Raw genomic sequence first — 6,641 nt, 5'->3', positions numbered from 1 at the left:
AAATTTAATACATCGTTATTTGTATAATTAGAATGGATGTAATGATATTTATGTCTCATGAATCTTATCTGCTACCAAAACTCTTTCTCTGTAGGCTTGAGTGGGTCATATATTACTGTCAACAGGACCAGAAGCAACCTGTCATTTTCTATCAGGCCCACTCTGTTGTACTGCACACAGAGCATTAGATGCTTAATGCATGACTTATTTAAATTATGTTTAAGCAACACCATATCTGTGGCCTGAAAGTCCTGTCAGCTACATTCCATAACTTTTAGCATAGATAATGTATAGGATGTGGTATACTGTGATCCTTCTCACATAATTTTATATTTTTATTTTTTACTGTTTATGCTGGACCAAGAAATGCAGTGTTAGAAAGTAGTGAAGTGTGCCATATTAGGATGTTGCATTAAGATGTCTTGTAAGGAAATACAAGCCTTACAAGGTTCAGTTTAAACATTATTACATGATTTTTAGAAGGTATGTTCTGTTTTATTGTGAATTACACATAACTTTGCTGTCTGTGGTAGTTAGTTTGTGTTGACAGGGCCCTTTCTTGTGTAATTGATTCATATGGTCTTGGTTATATAAATTGTGATCCATACATTCAGATTGCAATGAAATTTGAAATTCATTGCTGGTCAATATTTATGGCAAAATAGAAAGAATGAACAAATCCACTGAGACAGTATACAGTACATTTGCCCCTAAATGGGTCTATTATTGATTTGCAAATGCAGATAACACTATTCATATTTGCATATTTTTGTCACATAGAATGCACATTTGACTGTAAAACATTGATTTTGAGTTGGGATACAGATGTAAATTTACTGATATTAACAACAATAATATCTGTAAAAAGTTTAATTAAAACCTAATTTATGGGGCTAAGTTCAAACATTCTGACTTTTTAACTAATATAGATTTTTTTTTATTAGGCTCTTAATTATTGAATAAACTTTTTCCTTCAATTAAACTTCATTAGAACTGATTCATAGATGTTCCAGCTTTAAAGCCCTTTTGTTAAATTCTCCTTTGTAGCTGCATTTTTGAAAATTTCCATTGATTTTGCACAGTATCCAGAGTTTAACTGTATTAGTAACATCATGGTAATCACAGGTAAAACCATGCTTCTCATTACCATGGTTAAATGTAGTTATGTATCCTCCTTAACACATGTAGAAAGTATATAAAGAACCTCAATAAAAGTGACTATTATTTAGGTTCCCTAAATAAACAATATTTAATATAATTGTAATAATAGTAACACTTAATGTAAAAACATATCTGTCAAAATACTTACAAAAACTGTTTCTAGAGTTAGTGCCAGTAACTGCAAGGTCAAGTTTCTATGAGGGTGGTGATGTGTGGATTAAAAAGCTTGTAATCGTTGTGCATGACTCAAAATGTTGCTGTTTACCTCATCACTGCTGTTTAGAATGTCAGGGCTGTTTAAAATGGTAACCAGGTACAGCATGGAGTCCCTAGGTACCCATATTGTTATATAACAGATCATTCTGTGTCGAATTCAAATGGGTAGCGTGACCCACGCTGTGTTTGCCATCAGGGACTAAAAACGGTTCATGGAACAAAAACAAATGAAATTGTTTGCAGAACGTAACCGAAAACGGGAATGAAATCCCTTTAAATTGTTCCGGAGTGAAAACATTATTTTTAAATGCTGGTAACCTGCTATTAACTGGTTAATTTTGTTTTGATAAGTTTTTAATGAAACCAAAGACTAAAGGGTTTATCACAGTACATTTTCGGAAATACATCACTTCCTGTTGCCCGAAAAAATGAAGCATCTCTCTTTTTAGTAGAACATAAGCATGTGCGTTGATTCTGTAGGACACTGCTAATTTAAAAACCAATGTAAAAAATTAAAACAAAATAATATCATTTAGCCCGCAAAAGGTGAAGTTTAGTCCAAACGCACCCATGCAGTATGTGGCGTGCATGCAGAAGAGAAAGATTTAGGCTATTAATTGATTTTAGGTGACCAACTGAATATTAGACATTTTTTACATATTTTTGGGGATACGGGTATATTTAATATTAAGAATAAATTTATTGAAAAGACATTACTTTATATAGGCTACTGTATACAATGCTTGTTATAATTTCTATCCTGAAAATTCCCCCACATGGGAAAATTTGAATCACTTACTTTTGTTGAGGCAAGTCCCTAATTTTGAGCTTGTTTTCCAAAACTGGTGCCTTGTTTACCTCATGATTTGGAACTGGAATATCACCCACCCTGAGCACAGATTACTGTAATTTTTAAAAAAATGTAACCATTCTTTTATTTCATTCTAAACTAATACTATTTGGAATGAAGGCAGCGGAACGCCGGAACCAAAACAAAAAAAACGCTGTTTCTGCTCTGAACGAACCAAAATGAAAAACATTTAGTTTTAATCTGTGAGCGCAGAGCTACACATGTACACATGTAAAACAAAAAAGCGTACTTTACAATGCTATGACTGTTTAGAACGGCATAAAATATGCTTTTTGGATGTAAACACATTATATCTGTATAGCGTATTTCTGAACTTGTCGGTTTGCCAAACAGTCCCGCTCTGCTATCATGCTGCCGCTGGCGGATGTGCTGCTTGGTTTAATCAGGTAGCGCCGTTTCATCACACTTTTGGACTTAATAAATAAAACTGGGGCAAACGTCTGATTACGATCATTTCATGGTCTGATGTGGGGGTGGGGGGTGCAGTGCTGGTGGTGGTTGTACTCCCGATGGCCAATCCATCTCACTGAATTCTGCAATAGTAGGTGGACAGTTCTGGAGCAAAACAGTTCTTGGTCTGTGCTTAACGAAAGTGGTCGAAGCAGGATTTATTTATTTATTTTTTCATTCTGCTACCTTGTGCTTCAAATGTGAGCGCCAGTTTAAGGGTAAAATGTCCACAGAGGGGCGCCAAAAGCAGGCGGTAAAGTGAGTTGTTTTTAATGGTAAATTATGTGAAACAGTGAAAAGGAATGCATATTTTATTAACTCTAACTCAAACCCTAAACCCTAAACCTTACCATCAGTGGAGTACAAATATAATCTTAGAGCAGTGTTATTTTGTACACCTTTTTTTTTTTTTTTTTTTTTGTCTGTCATGGTTTTAGTCTTTTAAAGGATTAGTTCACCTAAAAATGGAAATTCTCTCATCATTTAGTCACCTCATTCCATCCCAAATGTCTATGATTTTCTTCTGCAGAACACAAACGATGATTTAGGGAAGAAAATTTCAGCTCTATAGGCAGGGGTGGAGCTAGGAGGTGGCCAGGGGTGGCTGTGGCCACCACGGACAGAAGCCTGGCCACCCCATTGGCCACCCCGCTCACAGCCGCACCTCACGTGTAGTAATGTTCACGTTAACACGTTATTACCATATTAACACGTTAGTACCATATTACCATATATAGCCTACATAAGAATGAATGGTTATTTTTTTTACTTGTGTACTATTATGTGCTTTTCTGTGTATAGTGAAATGGTTTTCCTATTTAGAAATATAAATTGAAATGACTGCATAGCATGAGAAAAAGGCACCACAAACAGCAGTGAAAGTAAAAAAAATATAAATAAAAAAAAAAAAATAAAAAAATAAAAAAAAAAAGAGCATCAAAAATTAGCACGGGTGCAATAACATACAGTATTTTCACAAAGTTTAATTGCATAAGTTAAATTTAAATGTATATATATACACACACTATGTGTGTGTGTGTGTGTGTGTGTGTGTGTAGCAGGGAAATAAATTTACAGTGCAAATTATGGTTACTCCAGTTATGCTTGTGCATCAGATGCTGGAAATGTCAGCAGCCATATCACCCTGTAGCTCAAGACTGGTTGCCTATTGAAGCTAAGCAGGGCTGAGCCTGGTCAGTACCTGGATGAGAGACCTCCTGGGATAACTAAGGTTGTTGCTGGAAGTGGTACTAGGGAGTCTAACAGGGGGTGCTCACCCTGTGGACTGTGTAGGTCCTAATGCCCCAGTATAGTGATGGAGACACTATACTGTAAAAAGGCACTGTCCTTCAGATGAGATGTTAAACTGAGGTCCTGTCCATCTGTGGTCATTAAAAATCCCAGGACATTTTGTGACAAGATTCCACCCCATTGGCCCTTCTCAATTATGGCCTCCTAATAATCCCCATCCATTAATTGGCTCTATCACTCCACTCTCTCCTCTCCATCAATAACTGGTGTGTACTGGTGCACTATGGCTGCTGTTGCATTATCCAGGTGGATGCAGCACACTGGTGGTGGTTGAGGAGAGTCCCCTGTTCCCTGTGTAAAGTGCTTTGAGAGTAGTGTCACAAAAGTGCTATATAAATGTAACATTCATTCAATGTCCCACCCCTTACTGAAATGGAAAATATGATTCGTTAGCAAATGTCCCTTGTTGTGTTTTTTCCCCCAGTAGAATCTTAACACAATCTTTTCTAAGAGAATCTGAATGCTGCTCTTTTCCATACAAAAACAGCTCATATTGACCACTGCTGTCAAGATCCAAAGAAAAAAAAAAACATTATTAATTAACATAAGAGTAGTCCATATAAAACATAGCTGCTGTATGGCCCCAGAAAACTTGGAATGTAATGCACGTGTCATACGGACTACTATTATGATGTCTTTATACTGAACCTTTAATAACGCTTTATAGTATTTGTCCTTTTTGAAGCTTGACAGCTACTGCTCACTATAAACTGTTATTCTATGGAATAGAGCTGCATAAAATATCTATTTTTATGTTCCAAGAAAAAGTAAAAGCATGTGGGGTTTGAACAACATAAGGGTGAGTAAATGAGTGAGTGAAAGTAAATTTTCCATTTTTAGGTGAACTACTCCTTTAACTGGTGGCTCATACTGTACTCAAAATAAAATTACCTCTTTTAAAAGGAGATGCTGTACAAAATTCAGAATTAATTAAAGACATAAATAAATTATTTATTTCTTATCTTAAATTGATTTTAAATTATTACCTAATAACATTTGCATTAAAAATATATGACACTGTCCTTGCCACAACCTAAAAACTCAATTGAAGCCACAAGTCACAGGTTTTTACCATGTTCTAGTTTTAATCTGAGGGTGAAAACGCTCCAATTTGTGTTATAGATCATTTTCTAAGACAATATTAAGTGAATTTTCTAAAAAGCTACTTCAGAAACTTGCCAGATTACCACATTCATTAAATTCCTTTACAATATACACACTCTTTGTCTTAAGCCTGGTATTCTGAAAACGGCTCCCTTAATGTTTTCACATTCACAGTTATGAATGACATACTAATCACGTACTGTATGCCTATGTGACAGATTTTTAATTCAAAATGGCAAACTTCGGGAATTGTCCCCCTCAATGTATTATTTAATTGCAACAAACTATACATCATTAGAGGCGTAATCTCCAGATTTGATATTTCACTACTGTTTTATGATAGCATGCTACATTGAAAGTAATTCCTTAAGTTATATAAGGAGTACACATCTGACATGTAAAATCAAAAGGAGAGTTTTGATTTTACAGCAACTATCATGATGGCTCCGCGGATGGCTGCCTCGATGTGGAGCACTCCTATTGTTTTGTTGTTTTTGTTTGTTTGTCCTGTGTTTATTAATCTTTTTCCAGTCAGTTTTATCAGAGACGAACTGCTGAACATTCGACAGCATATACCAGACAATATTTTCCCGGTTTTTGAATATTCAGATGTTTCGCTGGACAGTTTAGTTGGAGGTGCGGTTGTGTTGTTAGGGAGATGCAGGTGAGGGAGACAAGCAGGCGTGCTGGTCAAGCTCCGTCGGTGCGGCTTTCGAACAGCGCTGCCGAGCATTCATCTAGCAAATCTCCGCTCTCTTCCTCACCCACACAAACAAGGACTTTTCAACCTCTGCTACCTTGTGCTTCACAGAAACCTGGCTAAGTGAAGCCATTCCGGACAGTGAGTTACATTTGCCGGGCTTTCAGCTGTTCAGAGCGGATCGCATTGCGGAGTTAACGGGGAAAACGAGAGGCGTTGGAACATGCTTTTACATCAATGAAAGTTGGTGTACAGATGTAACAACGTTAAAGAAGATGTGCTGTCCTAATTTGGAAGTACTCTTTATTAACTGTAAGCCTTTCTACTCGCCACGGGAGTTTTCCTTGTTTATTCTGGTGAGTGTTTACATCGCGCCAAACGCATGTTTGAATGCTGCGCTGCAACAGCTGGCTGATCAAATCACAGACACAGAACAACAATACCCGGACTCAGTTATTATTATTCTTGGGGATTTTAACAATGCAAACCTCACACGTGAACTGCCCAAATACAGACAGCACATAACATGCCCCACCAGAGACAGAAATATACTGGATCATTGCTACACAACAATAAAGGATGCATATCGCTCTGTCCCTAGAGCAGCTTTGGGACAATCTGATCACTGTCTGGTTCATATTCTTCCAAACTACGGACAGAAACTAAAATCTGCTAAACCTGTAGTAAGGACTGTAAAGAGATGGACCAATGAAGCAGAGCTGGAACTACAAGCCTGCTTTGACTGCACTTATTGGAGTGTTTTTGAGGCTGCTGACACCAATCTGGACTAGCTCACAGATACCGTTACATCATATATCAGTTTTGGTG

This window comes from Myxocyprinus asiaticus, chromosome 8 (genome assembly GCF_019703515.2).
Source record: "Myxocyprinus asiaticus isolate MX2 ecotype Aquarium Trade chromosome 8, UBuf_Myxa_2, whole genome shotgun sequence".
Taxonomy (NCBI): Eukaryota; Metazoa; Chordata; class Actinopteri; order Cypriniformes; family Catostomidae; genus Myxocyprinus; species Myxocyprinus asiaticus.
This window is presented reverse-complemented; position numbering follows the sequence as displayed.